Source organism: Cibotium barometz, chromosome 40 (assembly GCF_041138505.1).
Source record: "Cibotium barometz isolate CiBa-2024 chromosome 40, ASM4113850v1, whole genome shotgun sequence".
NCBI lineage: Eukaryota > Viridiplantae > Streptophyta > Polypodiopsida > Cyatheales > Cibotiaceae > Cibotium > Cibotium barometz.
The window spans coordinates 45,592,053-45,615,819 of NC_141085.1; positions in this window are offsets into that span (position 1 = coordinate 45,592,053).

Below are 23,767 nucleotides of genomic sequence, written 5' to 3' on the forward strand. Positions count from 1 at the left end.
AGGTTGCGGAATACACCACATGACACTTTGGAGGTATTATCCGCTATCTTCCGATGAGCATCAATGGCTCCTACATAACTAAGCCATTCTGCAGTGGATCTTTCCTTGTTTATTGCAGTGCGTACATTAGCTCGATAGCATTGGCGCTTATGTCTCGTTTTCTTCTTACCAAGTTTTTGATTTTTGTTTCTATCAAATTCGGACTCACTTGGTCGATCTTCACTTGTGTCCCCCTCACTTTCGGATGAACTGCAGGAGGTCACTGTCCTAGGCCTTGAGCAACTTGCTTCCACATTTGGGTGAATATTTGATTCATTTTCCCATCAGGCTCAGGGTCAGTTTCTTCTTGAGATTCATACTCAGAGTTGCATTGGTCAGAGTCTTCGCTACTTTCAGTGTTAGTGGAGTTTGCCACTTTCTCGCCATCAGAAGTCAAGTGCATAACACCTATCATGTTTATTGGCACTAACGGTGGCATATCTTGCCCCTCAGGTGTTACCCAACTTGTACCTCTATTTCCCCATGTGTCTATGGTTGCCGCTAGGTGTACCCAATCCACGTTATCCGACTCAGTCATACCCGATAGGACATCCATATAAGGAGAATCTTTCCCATCATCAGTCTCTTTTTTGCATGTATAGCAATACCTTAATGGGGCGGAGTGAATAGTGGTATCCAATCGATTATCAATGATAACCTTGCTTCCTAAAGGATGTGCACGACCATTCTCAAGATCAACTCGAATGACAGAGTCCTGGAATTGTAGGTAGACATGGTTTTTTGACCAGTCATGTACCATTTGTGCTTCCCTCATGAAAGGACGTCCTAAGATCATTTGATATGACATAGGATGCTTGGAGAAATCCATTACAATGAAGGTATGTTTTACCTTGTATCCCAGGACCTTGATCTTAAGGTCCCTTAACATTCCAATAGGTTTAGCTATGGTTCCGTTTGCCATCTTAACCACTATGTTTGTGACTTCAAGGTGAGGTCTTCCCATAGATTCCCAACAGTTTTTAGTCACAATGCTCACGCCAGCACCACCATCAAGGATTCCCTTTAGAGTTAATCCCTTGGTAGTAATGGGGAGGGTTGCATTAGATTCGTCCCCTTCAAAGTACTGTCCCAACTTGTTAACAGGTATTTCAACGACCGAATCTTCATCTAAGTTGGGTTGTAGATCCCAATGTCCCCCTTCATCTTGAAGCGTGTCGGGTCTATCCATATTTGCAAATTGTGGTAGCCCCGCCTTTAGTTCTCCATTGAGAAATGCCCGAAGAGCTAAGAATAGCTCAGGATCTCCGTATAATTTGGATATGATCGTGGTTCTAATTTCAGAGGACATGAAATCCATTAGCTTGGACACATTCAATGGTACTTTTCGAGATATCGCTCCTTGACTAGGAACTGGTGAAGATGGAATCACTTCCTCTTCAATGGGGTCAAGCATTCCCTCACTAAACATTCTTTCAAGCAAAAAGGGTGTTTGCCCACTTCCTGATGTCCTATCCTCACTTTCTTCCCGAATGATACTAGGTATAGCTAATGGTTTATGGTTCCTGTGAGGCTGAACTTGCGTAGGAAACATTGTGTCTGGAATTTTGATTTTTCTCGGGTTTGGCTCCCGTTCTCTTTGTGTTTCTTCCACCAAACCTCTTAAGTGTTGCACTTGTTCAATCTCCTCAACTGGGTTTGAGTAAGTTCCAATCTTTTTCTTGAGGGTTTTTGGCCCACGTGGCTTGTCTTGGGGAGTCTCAGTCAGTTTGGGTGGTCGAGAGGGCATTAACTGACTTGGTTGTGGGGCCGAGGAAGTTTCCTTCTGTTTTTCCTTATTTATGTACTCGCTTGATTCTCCTTCATTGAGCTCCCGAGTGGGTTCCTCCCTTAAGGTAGTGGCCTTGGTCCCCATGATTTCTATTGAATCAGAATCATCTTCAGGATCATTCATATACATGGGGTCGTCTCCTGTTCCTATGTTAGTCTTTGAACTGGGCTTGGAGCTCGTGGCATTAAGCGATCTCTTTCGTCGTGTTTTCTTTTTCTTTGCCTGAGCGATTGATGCAGTATCCCTCTCTTCAAGAATGTAGTTTTGATTTTGAAGCATTGATCATGTAACTACATTCGCGGGTACAACGGGTGTGGTTCCTCGTGCTTGGTTGGTGACCTCAACCAAATTCAATGGCGTAATCTTGGGTGCATTAGGATTATGTGGACATTGAGCGATCAAATGATCTATGCCACAACGATTACATGTAAGTACCGGCATTCCCGATGTGCTCCCTTGATTTGGTTGCATATGAGTAGCGATCTTCTGTAGCCTGTTAGGGCACTCCGCTACACGATGCGGTCCACCACACTCCTAGCATTGAAGAGGTGGTCTCCTCGCCAAGGTATTAAGGTTTCGCCCTCTTGTGGCGAGAGCAGTCGCTTGATATACATGCTTGACTTGCCCGAAATGATCCTCCATGTAGTACTGGGGAATCATTTCAAACGTATCAATCCCATATGGAGTAGTGGGGTCTATCTCCTCTTCATAATCCCCACATGCACTATGTGACTCACAACCCATCTGGTTTATAGGGGTAATCCTTGGATGTGGAGGTTGTGGTCCTAGCACTGGCAGTGGTAATGGCACAGACTAGACTACATTCGGATTCCTTGGAACTATGTGCTGTGACGGTTGCTCGACAGGTTGTGCAGGCATTAGCGTGGGTACTTGATGTTTGACCAGGCTAGTGGTGCCTGATTCACCAACATTCGCTTAAGTACTAGGCAATCTTTAGATCGATGGCCATACTTACCACATGCATTGCAATTCCCATTGAATTTGACTCTGAATGTGGGACATTCACTCGTGCTATGAGGTCCTAAGCAAACCGAACACCATTATTGCTCTCTTCTTGGGTACATATGGCTATTTTGAGGAGCTCGATTATCCCTAAAGTCTTCTTGGAGAGCCTTAGTAAGGTCGGTCACACAGACATTTCGGATATCTTGGGCTCCTGGCAATAGGTTTTACTGTCATTGGCTCGTGCCCAGATACTTGCGAACTAACGGATTTTGTTTCTGAAGACACCTTTTTACCTGCAATCATCAAGTTGTCTTCTAACTGGATTGCATTGGCAGTGACTGCTTCCCACGTTGTAAGACCTCTAATGACTAGGCCATTGTAAATGTCCTCGTGGTGCAATCCTCGGATGAATCTATCGAGCAGTTGGTTATTATTGAAGCGCTCATTGGGAGTGCAGCGAGAATTTAGATGCTTCAATCGACTTATAAAGTCTCTCACTTACTCCCCTTCCTCACGTTCAGCTTTTTGGAGTTGAGATACTACTCCCCAAAGCACACCCTCGCGTATGTATTCTTTCAAGAACAATCTCTTGAGAGTGGGGTAGTGAGTGCGCTCTTCAACCCTTAAGGTTCGATACCAATCTCCGGCCTTCCCACTCAAGGTTAAGCCTAAGGCTTTACACTTATGCAGCTCATTGTGCTCTTCCAAGGAATCACACACGTGTTCAAAGACTTCAATGTGCTTCCTAACATCCTCGTTACCACTGAAGTTTTGAGTGAGCTTAGCCACTTGTACTGCCTTGCTTCTAGGTTCTCTCTCAGGCATGCCCCGCATGTTTTCCGTAATAGATCGTCCGATCGTCTGAGCAAACGCTGCGAGATCACCTAAGTGAGCAGGCATAGCTGGTGGAGGCACTTCTGGGATAGCCTGCTGATAGGAGTTGGCGTTGGTCTGAGTATGTTTGCAAATGACGTAGGATATGATATGTGGCTAGGCCTAGCTCCCCTTGGATAATGGTTATGATAAGGTGGTCGTGGAGCATACGCCATTGGCATACTAAGAGGCGTAGGAGCTACATGAGCATGAGTAGCGATAGGTACATATGGTTGATAGGCACTGGCACGCACTGTTGTAGGTACTGTTCCACTAGGTAGCAGTGTCGTACTAACTACAGCGGTAGCAGGTGCATTTTTCGCTATGCTCATCATTGGGGTAGGCATTGTGGATTCCCTAATGGAAAGTTGAGCCAAGGTTGGAAAGCTAAAGTTACTGCTCGTGGGCTCAACCTGCATTGAGACTCCAGGCGAAACAACATATGAAGGGTCTATGGGACTCACCGAAGGAGTCTCCAATTGTGATAGGGTTGGTTGTTTGGCCTTGCCCGTATCCAAAAACCTCATAGGGCCAGTGGAAACTAAGTTCACTCCCCTATTTTGCCTCTCAATTTGGATAATTCTATGAATAACCTCACATATTATTTGCTGTTGCTCTTCTAGATTAGTGGCGCTAGATGTAGATCGTAGGACTTCTAACCAACCCACATGGTATGTGTAACCCGTATAGGTCCGTTAGAGTCTCTGTGTGTAGATCATATTCCCAATTTTCATTGAGAAATATCCCATCTAGACTTGGTGTGCCAAACGGTTCTCTTGAAGTGGACGCAATGTCACTTCTTATGGATTGGCTTCTAGGGACCTCTACTTTAGGAAGAGCATCGGAATGTGGTAGCTCAGTAGGGCCCTCATTAAACGAAGTGGGTAGAATATCCACATGGACACTCTTTGGGAGGGTAGGGTCTACCTGAGATGTAAATGAAGAATCCACTACCCCACCTTCTTCATTTATTTCGCTTGTCGCATGTTCAGAGCGTGTAGCCCTACTAAAGGTCTCTATTAGACGACTAAACATGCTAGATCCGGGTTGTGGGGCCCACACTGGCATGTTTTTCTTGTCTCCTCAGGGTTCTTGGTAGGGTGTCCTTCCATGGCTTTTGAGTCAGAGGACGAGTCACTATCCACTATTCGTGGATCTTGGGTTGCACTCCCTTGGGTTCCAGCCGAAGGCCAAGATGCTAACGTGGAGGGATGGTGTGAGCCTGCGTAAACTGAAACACTTTCTAGTGGTTCAGGCTCTAGCACACGACCAGAACGTAGATGCATGTGACGTGGGTACCCTACGTGCGTTGGTAACTACCCTTGAAACTCACACAAGTGGTTTCTTAGGTGTTTCGCATCCCGTTTTTACTTGTTTTTAGATTGTTTTTGACCCCCTTACTTACGGTCGAGCTTGGACTAGGGTGTGTGATAGCTCGAAACGAGCGTATCGTTCAAAGGGTCCTAGTGTGCTTTACAGCACCATGTTCGCCTATCTAGAGCTCCTGTAGTCCTCAAAACAGTCCGTTTCCCTATGGGGGAAGGGACAAAAGCCTATTTGCTTGTGGAGGAAAGGGTGAGGGCTTTATCCCACATGCTCACTTTACTCCTTGGGGAGTAGGCTACATATAGGGCACAACTTCCCATAAGCTCTCACTTGAAAGAAAGCTATGGAGGCTCACTCTCCTATATATATATATCAAAAGACCGAGACCGAGACCGAGGCCGGGGTCGTGGGTCAATTGGGGTTCTTTCTTTTCAAAACTTTTTTCTCCAATTAGAAAATCTTTCCTCTCCACACGTTTGGGCGAGGCCGGGGTCGTGGGTCAATTGGGGTTCTTTCTTTTCAAAACTTTTTTCTCCAATTAGAAAATCTTTCCTCTCCACACGTTTGGTTCTTTCTTTAAAAATAAAATTTAATTTTTTATTTTTTATATTTTATATATTTTTTTTAAAATTGCTTCATGCAGGGCAACTCCCCGACAGCGGCGCCAAAAATGTGCGCTTTTGCCACATAGGTCGTAGCTGGAGACTTGCCGGACACCGTATGCGAGCCACGAATGGCTGCAAGCATACAACCGGGGAAGGAAGCTCAAACAGAATGCCAAAGGGTGTGTCACTCACCGCTCAACCACCGCCTTGAAGGATTCCCGCGTCGCAGCCGTGAAGGAGGAGCCGCCATCGCCGCTCTACCGCCTCTCCGCCGCCATGCCGCTACACAGTGCTCGATCGCTCTCTCACTCTGTCTCTCTCTCTCTCACACGCAGGAGAAGGAAACCAAAGAGATAAGGCAAGAGCACTCTTGTATTCACAACACATGAGAATGAGGATTTTAGGGTTACATTTGACTCTTATAGGTGACTTGGCTGTTCACACTTGGACGCCCATACATGGTCGGCTCACCCTAACCCTTATCCTACTGATATTCAAGGTGCGCCTCTCATCGGCGATCACCCAATCCCTTCATCCTTAACATATGGTGCCGACAAGCCCGGCCCATGACTCAGAATATTTAAATTAATGACGTAAAACATAGTACGTCTCAATGTCCGTCAACAGCAACCCAAGCTTAAGGAATGATCTGAAGGATTGGATGGAGGGACCCTCAAGGCAGGCATGCATGAATCTATAGAGCCTAAAAACTCTAATGAATTTGAGGAAGAGGAGCTTGTTGTACCCCATGAGATAACTGTAACCCCCACAATTCAAGTGAATAAGCTTGCAAAATACTTTGAAGGTGACGAACTCAATGCAGCTTTACCTATAACCTTTGATGGCCTCCAAGTCATAGCAATCTTGGATGGGTAATAAGCAGGAGTAAGGATTGTTACAAAACAATGTTGGGAAAAATGGGGAGCACCTACCATGGATGAAACCACATTGTTGGTCAAACTTGTTGATGGAGCCACAGCTAGACCCATTGGTCTACTAAGGGATCTGAAAATTAAGATCCGTGGAAGTACTTATCACCACACCTTTGTGGTGATGAATTTTTGACGTGAGCGATGCATCCTTGCTAGACCATTCATGAAAGAATAAAAAATGATTTATGATTGGGATACCGACCACATATACATTCAGAGAAAGGATCAAACATTCAAGATCAATCTACGCACATGGAAGGTACACCCCATGAGTGGCAGACCATTCGCCACGGTAGAGGACTCTATCATAACAATGCGATCCACCACATGCCATGTGTGTCAGACGTGTCACAAGACCCTTGAAGATGAGAAGGATAGTGAGGAGTGTGCACCTCTTCTAAATATGGAAGACTCTAACATATCCTTCCTACCTAGACATTTTGCCTAGATGCACTGGCACAAGGTTTGCTACAGCAGATGGGCATGAGATTACATCTCTATACATGCATAGTTCAACATACCTACCCAATGTTGCCACCCAAGAACTTGAACAGGTTATTAGAGTAGAGCCATCAAGGGGCACATGCTCCCATAGAATTCATAGGCCTAAGGAATTCCCTAGGCCAGAACAATATGTCTTCCTAGACAATTCAAATGCCCAGTGGCTAAAGTATGTTGGGGCGGTGGAAGCACACAACCACTTTAATGAAATGTGGAAAAAGGAGTTTTCTAATAGCTCCCTTCTGGTCCACACTACAATCCCATAGCCAACAGAACTCGTCAATTCCCAACCAAAACCAGAAACGATTTGCACCTCAGCGTGTAGAGCACGTAAGAAGAAGTTAGCACTTGCAAAAAAAAGAAGCCAAAAGGCTAGTCAATGAGGAAAGTGCTAAAGCCGAAGAGACTAGATAGGTGCCCAAACATTTTAAGACCTTCCAAATGGCTGCTGTCCAATATGATTTGGCTCAAAGTTCTGACACAGTGGGCAACCAGGGACCTCTTATGATGGTCCAGCCAAGGTCAAGGAGATGAATTTGATAGGCCCAGGTGAAGATCCGAGGCCGGTATACATTGGAGAAGACCTCTTCATAGAGGAGAAGACCGAGCTCATCGCTCCACTGATAGGGTTCTAGGATTACTTTTCCTAGAAGTACATAGACATGAAAGGTGAACCACTCGAAGTAGTCCAATAGCACACCATTCCAATGGTTGAAGGAGCCAGGCCGATCAAACAACGAGCTTATCTGATAAACCCAAAATACTCCAAGATGGTCTACGAAGAGATTGATAAACTCATTTTTGGATTCATCTATAAAATTGAGCATATGGAATGGCTATCGCCCATTGTGATAGTGCCCAAGAAGAACAGAAAAGTTAGAGTGTGCGTAGATCACCTCAAAAATGTCAATGTCACTACCATCAAGGATCATTATCCCTTACCTTTCACAGAACATGTGCTAGAATGAGTAGTAGGGAAGGAAGCCTATAGTTTCCTTGATGGATTCTCTAGATAAAATTGGGTGCTAATCGATCCCAACAAGGATCGGCACAAAATAGCCTTCGCCACCACTGAATGGGGCACATATGTATACCATGTCGTGTCCTTTGGGCTGACCAATGGCCGTGATACCTTCCAACGTCTCATGTGCATGGCTTACAAGTAATATCTTTGGAAATTCCTTGAGATCTTTATGGATTACCTTTCTGTGAATTCCTCTTGGAAGGAGAACCTTGCATGTTTGCATAAAGTGCTAGAAAGGTGCAAGATGTATTGCATCTCATTGAACCCACTTAAATGTCAATTTTGGGTTTGATAATACGGAGTGATCTTGGGGCGTATCGTCTCGAGGAGGTAGGGAATCTCTACTGATGATAGCAAAGTGTGGCTCATCCTAGAGATACCCCCACCCACTAACTTCAAAGGAGTCTAGGACTTCCCCGTCAATTTTTCTAGCCACCAACTCAATGAAGCCGATAGGAATTACACCACAACTAAGAGAGAGGGATTAGCTATGGTTTACATGGTTAAGAAGTTTTTCCATTATCTATTGGTGACCAAGTTCATTTTCTTTGTAGACCATCAAGCCCTCTTGTACCTGATAAATAAGCCATGTATGACAGGTAGAATCACCAAAGTGGTTTCTTATCTTGCTTGAGTTTGACTTCACCGTTAACAGAAAGGAAAGGCTCACAACATGTTCTTGCATACCACATGTCAAGGATCCCTAACGATGAAAAACCAGTGGGAGTAGATGACGATTTACCAGATGCCGCCCTATTCCAAATTTACTTAATTCCTGAATGGGGTGAGGAAGTGGCTCACATCTTAGCCAATGGCTTACCAATTGATTCTCTCATCAACAAGGACCGCACCCATCGTTTAATAAAAATGGATGTCCCCTACCAAATTATCGCGGGTCAACTTTACAAGTAGAGCAAAAACAAAAGCCTAAGACATTGTGTTTTTGGGAAGACGAGTATGTCTTTCTCCTTGAACAGGCTCACTCTCCTTGTGCTGGCGGGCAGTAGGTATCACTGCTCATAAGGTTCTCACTCTACTTGTGTTGGCGGGCAGTAGATATCACTGCTCATAAGGTTCTCACAGCTTGGTTATGGTGGCCCACTTTAATGGCTGATGCTGCTGAGTATGGTAAATTATGTGATGAATTCCAGCATGTAGCAATTCCTTGTTTCAAGGATCACATGCCCCTAAACCCCATCGTGTCCTTACAACCATTTGAGAAGTGGGGCATAGACTTCGTAGGACCCATCAGTCTGGCAGCCAAATACACTTAAGCAAGATATATAATTGCTGTCCGGACTATTGCACCAATATTAAGAGACTAAGGTTGAGTAGAAGGGTGAGAGAAGGGTGTGAGTGTGAATGGACTTGAGGTCCACTTGCTCACCTATTTAAAGGTGAGGCCATGAGGCATTTTGTATGAGAGCAAGCCCTAGTTGTATGTATAAGCAACTTAATAAGCAAGATATTATTCTTGTATTTTGTGAGTCTCTCCTCTCCACACACTTGATCTAGCATGAGCACCACGTTTTCTTATCATGGTATCTAGAGCCTAGGTGATTTGAACCATTTGTGGTGTAGATTAGGTCAAAAATATCCACTTTTTCCTCATCTTCTTTGTGTGGAGCTCAACCTACAGCCCTTGGAGGCCTTCCACAGGCGTGTAGAGAGCTTAATACTCCACGAATCCCTCATGGAAGTTGAAGACCAGCATCGGGCAAATACATTCGTACATCCAATTTGATGATTACCCTCGCATTCAGCGCGGCATTGGTGTTTGAGCTCTCCGCCTGTTCCAGCGCTGGCCGTACAAGAATTCGGCGCCCATGAGCAACCAAATGGGATGGGCTTTGAGGGCTATGGTAGCCCATTGAGCTTACACTCTACAGCTCAAATCTGAGCTTATTTCGTCCACGGATGTGCCGGGGCAGGAGAAGAAAAACCAGGCGCCTCTCTCATTTTCACTCAAGCTTTCCATTAAAGCTTGAGTTTTTTGGGTTTTGTTCTCTCTAATCATCTCTCCCTTCCTCTAATCACTCAAGCGTGAGAGTGAATGAATACTGCTGGTCTTAATCTTGATTTTGAAGTGGTTTCCATCCACATGAGGGAGTGCAATAACCTCATGCCCATTAAGCTTCAACATCAACATCTTGTTTTAAGCTTTCAAAGTGATTAAAGTGTGCTTCTAAGCACTAATTGTGTTGTTTAACACTAATCACTCTGTTAATCCAGCAAAGGGAGGTTATCTTGAAGTGTTTTTAAACACTCATAGTGTTATTAAACACTAATGGTGAGTTAATCACCAATATAAGTGTTATTTTACACTAAAAATGTGCTTTTTAGCACTAATTATGTTTTATACACACAAATGGTGATATTAATCATCAACTAAAGTGTTGCTAAACACTAAGGTGGTCTTAATCATCAAAGGAGGAGGTCATCTAAATTACGGAGGCTCTTCTTCATCAACAATGGAGGCCGGGCACACACCATAAGTGCCACATTCAAGTCTTCATCGTCCACCGCTTCTTCCAAAGAGCAATGGTGCAACCATGAACCAATTGTCTTCACCTCATAAGCTAAAGAGGTTGAAGAATTCTGGTTTTTTATCATAAAACTCAGATTTTTGAGTGTTCTTAAAGTTGGGCACATGTACATTAAGTGCTCATCTTCAATGTTTATGTGTGTTACCCTTGAGGCCCTTGTTTGTAAGAGCCATAGGCAAGCCATAAGCCATATGCTCTCGTTTCCCAAGCCCAAGGCACTTCATTCCGCTGCATATTCTGATTTTTCATCGTATAAGATGAGTTGTAAGGTTGAGCATAGAATCCCTAAATGCTCTACCTTATCGGTTGTCATGATTTTAAGCATTTTTTGGCATTACTTTTGTAAGAGGCATTGGCAACATTATGAGCCATGTCCTCTCCTTCTTGAGCCAAAGATGATAATCCTTATTTGTTTGAGTATTTACCTCAACCAATTACTCATTAAGCTTGTAACTTCAAACCCTAAAGGGTATCATTTAACTAACATGCATAAAAGCTATTGTAATTGTGGAGTAGACACTGCCCTTGACCAATGCATAAGGCAAGTGGTAAGACCCTCCCATTCCCTTCCCCATTTAAATCTACCTCATTACTCATGGAGGAGATATGGTATTCAAGGAAGCATAAAGCATGTTGGAAGACCATCTAAAAGCAAACCACTTAAGCAATGGTGGCAGCCTGCTTATGATCATTGTGTGAGAATGGTCAAGGTGGAAAGCATATGGTGGAAGCAATGGCATGTATCTCCTAAGCATGTCATCTACAAGAAGTCAAGCAAACACAAAGAGTGGGTTGCACCATCATCGAGGTGTACATCTTCATCGACAACAAATAAAGACTTAGAAGGCAACATTGTATTAGCCTCTAAGGCTCTAGAAACTCTTTTGTAAATCCTAGATAACCACACCTATATTCAAGCCTTGTACGCCTAATGTTATAAAGGCATCTTATGTCCAATACCACCTATTCCATTCTCTCATAGTTGGTATTGAGGGGGGGTATTAAGAGACTAAGGTTGAGTAGAAGGGTGAGAGAAGGGTGTGAGTGTGAATGGACTTGAGGTCCACTTGCTCACCTATTTAAAGGTGAGGCCATGAGGCATTTTGTATGAGAGCAAGCCCTAGTTGTATGTATAAGCAACTTAATAAGCAAGATATTATTCTTGTATTTTGTGAGTCTCTCCTCTCCACACACTTGATCTAGCATGAGCACCACGTTTTCTTATCAACCAAGTGGGTAGAATCTTGCACAACTCGCAAAGCTGATGCACCATCGATGACTAAATTTCTCTATGAGTCGGTAATCACCGACTTTGGTTGCCCTCTCAAGCTTGTCACTGACAATGGAACGTGTTTCGCCAAACAAGGTAATCAAATTCCTCTTGTTATTGCAAGAGTTCCTTGTCACCCATAGGAATTCCTCCCCTTACTGCCCTCAAGCGAATGGCCAAGCCGAAAGCACAAACAAAACCCTATGTGCCATTTTCACCAAAATAGTGGAGGCTAGCATACAATGATTGGGAATAGAAGTTGCCAAACACTTTGGGCTTATATAATGTCTTACAAGGTAGCAACAAACAACCAATGCTACCCCTTTCAGTTTAACCTACGATACTGAACCGGTCATACCCATGGAGTTCTTAGTCCCAAGTCTACGTGCCACAGTGCACAAAAAAATCACTACAAAAATGCTCTCTTTGAACTTGAAAAGCTTGACGAAACTTGCCTCTTTGCAGTCTACAACATGATTATAGAGAAGCTAAGGCATAAGCTATGGTTTGATGACTAGCTCAAGGATTAAAAAATGAATGAAGGTGACATGGTCCTCTTATTTAGCACAAAACCACATAAGAAAAAGTTTAAGCTCCAAGGCTTAGGACCTTTCCTAGTCTCTAAGATAACACAACAAGGCGATGTCCACATTGAAACACTTGGTGGTGTTGAGATGGTTGGTTACTTTAATGGTAGAAAACTCAAATGCTACTACGGACCTCTCACAGAGGCAACCTTAAAAGCCATCCACGATAAAAAAACAAACAAAGAAAGACCATAAGGATATGAAAAAAACTACGCAAGAAGAGGCCAAAGGAAGGCAAGCCAAGTTCAGGCAAAAGCATATCATGGTCAGCATGGCCCAAGTGGTTGACTTAGAAGAAGAAGATTGGGAGGTGAAGCTAGCTCTCTTGTGGTTAGGAATGAACACCCCAACAAGCTTTGTCAAAAAATTAGCTCTTGTTGACAGGGGCCAATTACAATTTAATGTCATATGAAACATGGCATTCCCTCAAGGAACCTACACTGAAAGTAACCCCCACCATTGTCACAACAATGGCCTCACAACATGTGCATTGCATTGGCACGGTCACACTTTTATTCCACATTGAAAATAATCCCTTGGAAGTGAATTTTTATGTGATGCTTGTAGGAACAATGTGTAAAGAGATCCTCCTATGTAGGGGAACAATGCGTGAAGAGATCCTCCTAGGTAGGGGATGGATGAGCCATGACAAATGCAACATTGACTAGGATGCACAGACGACGACTTTACAATTTGCCTTTGGCTAAGTCACTGTTCTCATGATGGATGAAGAGCCAACTCCTGATGCTTCCCCATATCAAGCACTCCCCAATCCACCACCCACAACCACCCCAACACCTCACCCTTCTCACTCCGTTCCCCCAAAAAAGAGGCCACTCATCATGCCAACTACATCAATGCCTCACACCCACACTACCACCACACACAGTGACAACAACTCACTTTCGCATTGCCAAATCACTAGTTGCCGCCCCACCAGGTCACACTAACCCCACTAACACGTCCAACCATACGAACAAATCTCCACAAGGTTTAATATCTCACCACTGGGTGCCCAAGAAACTTCTTGCAAGACAAGGCTACGATGAGGGAGCATCTCAATTGTGGATCCCCAAAAGGTCCCACCATCTCCCTCTCAAGGTGTTTTGACCCTCCTGAACCCTAAATGCATGCACTCAACCTTTCGGTGAGTCCCAAAACCTCTTCTTCATGCCCAGCATTTCTATGAAGGAAATCATACCATATGGATTCCCAAACCTCTCCAACCTAAGCCCCTATCTCATGTCACACCATAGTCACCCACACTTCAATGGGTACCTAAGGTCACATCTGTAGTGAAGATTACTCATGGGGGACAAAGGAAAGAAGAAGGTCTAGTGGTGTGACACACCCACCCCCATGCTACCGTTGACACACCTTCTTGTAGATATACCTTCAACATTTGCAATTCCTCCGCCTATCATTTAGAGACTCAAGAAGACTACAAAACTCCCATCAAACCCCTCAGCCCCAACTACTTCCTCACCACCCTCATCAAAATATCTTCAGGAAGCGCTACCACCTACCTCGCCATTGCCTAATTGGAATAGAATCCTCTCATTGGTGAACTGTGCACGCGGTCAGTACAAAATCCACAATGGGGTGCTAACAACCTAGCCTCTGTGCACAAAACCTATTACAGGGTGCACACCCAAAAAAAAACTCCGGCTGTACCAAGTTTGCCATAGCCATTCTCTTCTTAGAATCTGGATTTCCACGGACGTTCCAAGTTTGGCATGGTCATTCCTTCTTCCACCTACTGCCAAGTCGTACCAATTCTTCATCCAAAGACCGCGGCCATTCTAACCATTTTTGGCAAAGCGTGTGGATGTTCTTTTGATTCTGCAAGATCCCACGCTCGTTCGCATCTCCCAAGAAGTTCCCATGGCCAGTCGCTGACGTTTCCATAGCCGTTCATTGAAGTTCCATGCCCGTTTGCCTGACTTGGTGTGCCCGCTCGCTCACACTGTGTGTCTGACTTCGCACACCCATTTGTTTACAGCCGCATGCCAGTTCCCTGTATTTTCCATGGTTGTACAAGTCTTCCCCAAAGAACTATAAATACGGGACCACCCCTTCCAATTCATCACTTTTCACTTTCACCCTAGCCAAACTATGCAAAATTTTCTCCCGACCTTTTACCTTCACCTACCAGCAGCCAGCAATATGTTAGAAGCTTCTGACTTATCCCAGGAAGTGCTCCACCACACTTCTCTGAGCAAGAAGAGACCTATCGCGCAGACGCTTTGAATAATATGCCAAGCACCCAACCTAGCTTTCCCACCTAGGTGAGGCATTGATGAAGTAGGTCAATGGACACACTGTCCATTCTTTTTGATGAAGAACAACCGTAAAGTCAAACACGGGCTCCTTTAGTACTTGCCGCCGCTGACCTTGTTGTGGTCTAGATATTAGAGCAGCTTGGATTGGAAAGATGGCCCACCTTGGAGCCTTGGGGGCTAGACCTGTTCAATGCACTGTACTTCACAAGAACATACAATGTGAATCAACACACATGCAAAGTCGTGGACAACGATGGGTAGAGGCACAAAGTCCAACTAAGTGTGGTGCTTGTGAGGGATGCTCTTGCACTTCCCCATATGGAGAAGCCATATGTACACCTTAACAATGCCACCAATCTCACCTCTATACAGGGGCGATGCCAACAAGGATGGTGTGGAGTAGGGTAATATTGCCCACAAAGACTTGATTATGTTGGCCCACACCTTGCAGTTTCTCCTCACAACAAGGTGGACTGACCGCTTCAACATGTGCAACCTAACCACCCTCGCTTGAGTCCACCAAGGCCAGCAGGTGAACTAGGCTAATTACATCTTCCATGAGCTGCACATGGTTTTCTCTAACCCACATGGTCTATACAGGGGCAATGCCAACAAGGATGGTGTGGAGTAGGGTAATATTGCCCAGGAAGACTTGATTATGTTGGCCCACACCTTGCAGTTTCTCCTCACAACAAGGTGGACTGACCGCTTCAACATGTGCAACCTCACCACCCTCGCTTGAGTCCACCAAGGCTAGCAGGTGAACTGGGCTAATTACATCTTCCATGAGCTGCACATGGTTTGCTCCAACCCACAAGGAAATCTAGTGGCTACCACCCTACTCATCACAAGGGTTTTTATTATGCTGTTGGATGGGTCGAATTTCCAAGGGCAAAACACCTAAGTGGGCTAGATGTGGAGGAGACCTCTCTTCCCTCACCATCCACTTCTCTTAATACCCCACCAAAACGAAGAGGCCCCATCATGCACCAAAAGTCCTAGAACAGGCTCAGTGACCCCCAAGCCCTAGGCTCACACAGGAAGAGCTCGCTATAGATGTAGCTCTACTGAAGCCACCAAGAAGGTAGTTGAGGAAGCGGAGAGGCACACCCAAGAATCCCTTAATCAAAGCCTCTATGAGACATCGACTCAGAAGCGGTTCTAGGAGATGCCATATTATGCAGAGGCAGACCCCTCTTCACCCAATGTTGCACAAAATACCATCAACACTCTCCGTTGGGCACACTCGGGGAGCTTTAGTTCTAGCCAAGCTTATGCAGAGAGCATCCATGTAGCCCACTGAGATATTTCAAACTTCTCCCTTGGATTTTCACACATGGAATGGGAACTCATTACATAGATGATAGATTGTTTATACAGGCAACAAGAAATGGCCTAGGTCTCCCAGTGAGAAATGCTCCTAGCCAAGGCCCAAGCAACAACTGTGTCTAAGGATCTACACCAAACAAACTTATAGTTTATGGAGCTATAGAAGAAGTTTTACCAACAGACAGAGTAGTTGGGAACTGCCTTTTCATGAATCATTGAGCTCCAGCAGGTCCACCAGGCCCATGTAGCAAGAAGAGAGCCCATAAAGAGCTTACAGTCATTGAAGGCTTGCAACATCAGGAGGCCATAAGTTGGGCCCAGACAGTGGAGGATGACCTAGCCCACATTGCCATAGATTTTGCAAAGCATCGGGACCTAATAGAGGCCACCATCCATTCCTTGCAAGAGCAGGAGACGCTGAGGCACGGGAAGCCCAACCTCCATGCACTCCATCGGCTCTTTCTCTAGCACACATGACTGCAAGTTCGACATGGAGATCGCCACGGAGCACCCAATTTGGGCATTCCCTCCACAAACCCCTTCCCAACTCCTTGATCTTCAATTCGAAAGCATTAGACTTAACCTTTTGCAGCATAACATCTATGTTGATGAACCACCTTCCCTCCACCAATACACCTATCATCTAACCAGACTCCCTATCAAAATCCTAACCCTAATCCCACACTTCTTCTTCCATGGGAATATTTCATTCCAACACCCCCATGATTTTTTTGAACTCCCCCTTCGCCCTCTTCAAGTGCTACTTATAGGGTGGAGCATTCTCCTCTGCTTGGCTTCCCTTTTAACCCCACCCACCCTGTCAATCTACTTGATCTATCTTTACCAGAAGGCATATGCCCCTACCCATACCTCCCCCTCATCTCTAGGTGAGGAGTTGAATTACCTCCATAGTGAAGGTTGGCACATCGTCAATGATGCTTACCTCTCCCTCTTACATGATCTTCTACCACCCTACTTGGCACCTGGCTTACTTATCCTCTACCACCGCTGCTTTCTTCAGATCAAAGTCATGGAGGCCATTGGCATATGCCAACATTATGATTCATGCATTCCTTTCCATGGGAGTACAACAAAGCCAAGGATTCCACCATTGTCGACTTTTTCTATGCTCACGGTCCTCAGGCTACCACTGAAGCTGGCCGTGCCCTGGATGACAATGATGACCGCAATGATGGGCAGGGCAGCTTTCCTCCTCCACCCCCATGACCTTCTTCACCACCACCCCCTCCTCCCCCATCAGGCTCATCGTCTCTACCTCCCCACGCACAACCCCCAACCTCACCACCCCCCTCAGGCACCTCTACTCTTCCTCTTTTTGGTGCACCACCTTCTTCTCCCCCCCTTCACTTTCCCACTCCACCGCCATCACCCACACCCCCCTCACTACCTTCACTACCCCTCAACTTAGCAATGCACACAACATTCCGGGATATACCCTCCACATCCGCCAAGCCCCCGCCTTTTCTTGATGATGGCCTTGTCACGCGCCCTTCATCATCGACACCCCCTCCACCCCCGCCGTCACCGGCTCTGCAACCCACTAACCCCACTCGAAGAAGTAGAGATCCCTCCACCACCACCATCTGAGTGTGAGGAAGTAAAACCTCTGCTTAACCCTTTGAATTGGCATGATCCTCTGGATCGCACGGAGTTCGAGTAGGCCATCGCCATCCTGCGCGAGATCGATAGCTCCAAAATCACCCCATCACCCACGTCACTGACCGCCTCGACATCCATTCCCTTCGTCCCTAACTCAACACGAAGCACAAAACCTAGCAGCGTGACCATCCACCCCAAACCCATAGGAGGATACCATTGGCCACCCGCACTGCTCATCCCATAATATTCAATCTCATGGGCAAGAAGTTGGCCTGGCGGTGACCCTTTCTCAGCAAGCCCTTCATATGGGAAGTCTACTTTAATGCACTTTGTACACTGAGGATCAATCCCAATTACCTTCCCATTTGAAGAGGGCTGAAAGACATTCCATGAAGAACAACAGAAGAATTTGAAGTTACATTTTAACTTCCTATGGTTCGCGCCCTTGTTCGTGCAACATCCATGCACTGAAGAATTGATGCTTAGGCATTTCCATAAATTTATCCACCGCTACCACACTAAGTCCATGACCCAGCAGTGATCGTCACTATACGCTTCTTTAACCTCATCATCACTTTACTGGAATCGTTCCCCACCTTGGACCATTACTTTTTGAAGGAGCCCAAAGCCTCGCCTTCGACATCAACAAAGGGCTAACTCTCAAGCAACTATTTAGCTACTACGAGCACATCATGTTGTGCTAGCTTGGAGGCTCCAAACTTTCAAAGACATGATGGAGACCACCTTTTCAACTAGATACTAGGTCTTCCATCATGCCCCTCCTGCTCCTACCTCACGGTGGGACTTCGTCCGCACTTATTCCATCTACTATAGATAGCTTCTTTGACCAGTTTTGAGGATGGACCTGATATCGGGAGAGGGGGTATGTTAACCACTCCGGTTAACATGACTTTTCATGTGGCTACTACGCCTTTTTGTAACTCATATTTTTGTAACCACGCTAAGCGCTTATTTTGTAAAAGAGACATGGGATGCCCGAGCTTATAGCTTGTGTAATGCCGGTCATAAGGAATTGATGTACATAGAGCTAGTTAAACTAGGAAGACTAGTTTTGGGCCCCCATTTGTAAGACTAGTTAAACTAGGAAGACTAGTTCTGGGCCCCCATTTGTAATTGGGTGGCCAGAGATTGTAAATATGAGTTCATGTATATGAGACATTTCATGAAATATGAAAAGGGACAATCCCATTTGTCTCAATTGAGTCTTGCCTTCTCTCTCTCTCTCTCTCTCTCTCTCTCTCTTTTGAGTTTATGGTTGCTTGCTTGCTTGTGTTCTGGCTTGCTTGCTTAGATTGTTGGTGTATGTGAGTAGGAATGATAGTACTCTCCCTTCTCTTATCTTCTAGCTTCTCATTGCTATCTACCATGTCCCATTTGCATGTAATTGTCATGAGGTAGAGATTAAGCTCTCCATAGCTCTTTCCCTCTTGCTCATTACCTAGCCTTGGATCTCTCTTTGGGTGACACAAGGAGAGTGTGGAGTGAGCCCCTAGTGGCCTCACATCGGGGAGTTAACCCTTATAGGGTCGGCTAAGTGCCATCCACCGGATTTGACCCTTGCATGCACCTTTCTCTTGTGTGTGTGAGGAAGTGTGTTATCCATTAACAAGCCCATACCTGTTGTTCCCCCATGCCACGAAATTCCCCCTCCACCACCCACCAATATTCCGTCACTACACCCCCAAAAATCCATCCCACTAAAAAATAGGCCGCTCACCATTTCAACCACATCAATGCCTCTCACTCCCTCCCTACCACTATGCTCGGCAACAACCCACTTTCACATCGCCACTCCACAAGCTATCCCAAACTAACCCAACTAGCATTTCTAACAAAACTAACCGAACTCCATGGGGTATGCCATCTGCTCATTGGGTACCTAAAAAGCTTCTCAGAGCACAAGGATATTATGAAGGAAAATCTACATTATGGTTGGAGGAGGATGAGAACCAGAAGGTAAATTATTGCTTAAGTTTTCCTGAGTTAATTATTTCTTTAGTTTGTTTGGTTTAATTCTTATTGCTCCAGTCTGTTTGAATTATTTCTTACTTTAGATTGTTCCCTCCTGGTTCTTTGTCAATGCAATAGAGCTTGACAATGCCGATGGATTTCCTGGACGAGGTGGTGCTAGTGGTGCAAGAGTTGGGCAAGATGCCACTCTTGCACACTACGTCTCTTCTATCGACAAAAATATATTTATTATATATCATAGCAAGTGCTGGTGGTGCAAGAGTTGGGCAAGATGCCACTCTTGCACACTACGTCTCTTCTATCGACAAAAATATATTTATTATATATCATAGCAAGTACTCCAGGGATGCAGAGATTCCACTCCTTAGACTGAAAGCCCTATCTAGGTATACAGGGTATACATTTATACCTTATAATATACATAAAGTCATGCTTATAGAGAAGTGTGCTGCCATCCATATCTTTGGATATGGCCCTGGTTTTTGGCCTTTCCGAGCAAGTTATTTCCTATGTTATTCAAGCTATGCCCTGGGTGCAGGAGTGGAGGATGTAAAGTCACTCAAGGGCTATAGTCTTAAGAGGTTTTTACATTATAGAGGGAAAATGCCTCCCGAAGAGGGGGAGCAAGAAGAGAAGAGACTCAAGAGCAATTAGCTCTTTACATTGTAAATATTTACACTGTAAATCTTAAATATAATGGAATGAAATTATTTTTTATTTTCAAGTCAAAAAGCTTTACAACTTTCTCTACTTCCTAAGTCAAAAATGTTTACAACTTAATTCAAAATACTCTCAAATTCAAAGTGTTGTTTCTACTTCCAAATTCTTCCTATGCGTCTTCGTGAAGATCTCCATGCTGCATGACGTGCTGGTCCTGTGCCAGCTTTCCACTTTAGTGATCTTCTCTGTTTGACATTATTTCATGCTGCCCTTGCTAGATTACTCATACGTGCCCTTTCCATGGATAATTTTTGCCCAAAAGTGTATCTATAGAACCAGTTAAACATCTCCTTGAGGTAATTTGTACGAATCTTCCCTCCTCCATGCCGGGTGTTTTTAAAATATACTCCTCTAGCGCGATAGTGAGATTTCTCCATTCCTTGTGTGCTCCACATGTCCAGAGAACCATACTCATTCATGAAGTATGCACCATGAGCATAAAGAATGTGCTGCACAAAATTAAGACAGAGTCAGTAGTTATTCATACTCGTTTCTTAATATCTAGTAGGGAAGGAGAAAATGTGTCTACCATGTAGTGCGTAATGTTGCTTTCACCCCATGTATCAACCATGGACTTCGTAAAATTAGAAAGCTCCTCTTGAAATTTTTGTCGCTCCTCTGTGGTGGTTGTCCTACTTTTGGTCAAAAGTTTGACCATCTTATTGAAGTGTGACCAAACCGTCTTCTGTAAAATTACAAGGCTTGAATTGGTGTAGTCAAATGTTGTACATTTGCATAAATCCTTCCACAATTTCCAAGGCTTGGTTGAGTCCTTTGCATTTTTTGGCTTCTCCAGAAAATGTCTTGCTTTATTTCCACTCATAGAAACTTGTTGTGCAACCTCATGATTCATGCCTGAGGTCTTTTTGTTAACAGTAATCTGCACATTGCCACCATGGCACCCAATTGAGTTGAGTAGTTGCTCTACTTTATGAAGAGCTTCTTCTTGTCGTTCTTTGCCTTGCATGGTAAATGCATAATCTATGTGACACTTGAGCAAACAGTAAAACACACGCATGAATGCATGCAGTGTGCATAAGTGGACATTCTTTAGTTCAAATGGAATTAAAGGATTCCATTCTAGGTCTCTCAAATGCCTATTTAGCATAGCTAGCATGTTGGCAGACAAGACACCTCCAACCCAATTGCTAGCATCATCATCCATGGGGTCATGATCAATATCTTGATTCTCAAGCATCCTCTTCTTTCCCGACTTTTCTTTGTTTTCCCTCACCATTCTCATGCACCACAGACAAGGATTTGGGGTGTTAGCACCTTCTGGACACCTAAGCAAGCACTTTATGGTCATCAGGTCACCCCCCAAATGCCAATCTACTATATAAGTGCCCTTGCTCTCTACCTCAAGTTTTTCTCCTTGAATCTGTGCTTTGTTGACAGTGGTAATCTAGGGTATCCTATCAAACATCCAAGTGAGAACTTCATGTGTCTCTTTTGCTACTTCAAATGCCCCAAGCCACCATATCTCTCTCTCAGATTGGAAACTATATGAGGGACAGTCTAGCCTGCAAATCCTCTCCCTATCAGGAGTTTGGTTGATCTCAGTATTCCCCTCAAATTTGTCACTGAGAAAAGACGATAACTCTGAACTTTTTGCATATGCCATAGCCTCATTCATGAGTGTGATACTCATTCCCTCTGTCCTCTTTCCTTTCACAATCTTACACTCATTCATTTTCAACACAAAGCTAACTTTGTCACCTTGCATGACAAACAAAATTAAATAAGCTTTGATTTTTCGTAGACTTTTTCAACTACTTTGCAAGATATATAAAAGTTACAATTATTAGGTAATCCATAGAATAAGATCATAACTTTTTGAAGATGTTATAGATCAACAAATATATTGTTAAACTCGTTGTAAGGAAACACAATATTACCATTGTTGCCTCGCTTTTTTTCCCAAGCTCTAATGGTCAACACATCATTGACGCAGTAGTACTCTCCAATCTTACGTTGCACATCTTCATTGCATGTCCTCTTTGCTAATCTTAATCTTCTTGGGGCAGGAAAAATATTTCGTGTGATGCCTTGTTTGTGAAGTGTATCTTGCAGTAATTAATGGGGAGAGCCCAGTATCCTTTTGTGCTTATGCCCACTTCATCGCATGTATTCTGAACTTCCTCAATGCCTAAAATGTTAGTTATCTCTTTCATTATCTCATTTGCAAGTATCTATTGTACCTTCTTGTAGCGTGGATCTCAAACTATGGAAAGAATGTCACGTTTTCTCACGCAACTACGTAACATATCTCTAATATCTTGAGGACCGTTATCACCACACGCATCTTAAGAAAGGTCCTGTAATGAACTAACAAAGATTACTTATAGCAGTAATATTATATAATGAATTAACAGTTAATGAAAAAAATCAAACAATAGATCTACACTCTAATAAGAATAACTTATAACCAAAAAGATAAATAGAAAACAAACCTTGATGCATGAATTCTTTGCTGAGAGCACCACCACCAATTGCAAGTGTCTAAATGTTGTTCATTGTCCTCTTTCGCTCTCTGGCTCCTATGGGTGTGCTCTTCATACACGAGATTGTATCCTGTAACTTCAGGATGTGGTCCTCTTTCACTTTGCCCTCTCTCTCTAGCTGTAAAATATTATTTTGTGCAATTTCGAGAGCTTGTTGCACACTACTCAAAGTGACTTGCAAGCTATGAATTTGTGAGTTTAGAAATTGAACCTTCCATGCATCACATATACTTAAGCGTTTGAAATACCCAAGGGGCCCATTCTCACCCTCTCCAACAAAATGAATGAATGAGGGTAGGTCTATGGAAGGTGGAGAGAAATTTGAAGAAGAGTCATTAGGATATAAATACCCATCATCCCAAAGATCCACATTACAATGACCCTGTTGTCTTCTTTCTTGCTTCTCCCGTGCGTTTAGACGTTCTTTTCTGATAGGTGCATATTCATTCAAGATGCGAATATGCAAGTCTACCTTCCTCACTCGTGATGAATTTGAGGTGTTTGTTATTTCTATGAGTTCCATAGTAGACACAATGGAAGATGGTAGGTAGCTTGGGATCCAAAGAGAAGCTTGAAAGAGAGACCTACTATAATGAGATAAGGGCTTAGGGGAGAGAGAGAGAGAGAGAGAGAGAGAGAGAGAGAGAGAGAGAGAATCATTTAGTTGTTGAGTCGGACATAGAGGAGATGTGATAGTAATCAATGAAGAAAATGGTTTTCAGGTGGGTTTACTATAAAATATAAATTTTAAATTGCTCGCCTATCTAAAAATTTAAATTTAAATTAAATTTTTTTATTTTATGCATTTAAAAGTGAACAAATATTAAAAAATGTAAGTTTTCCTTGTCTTTTAATGGCTGTT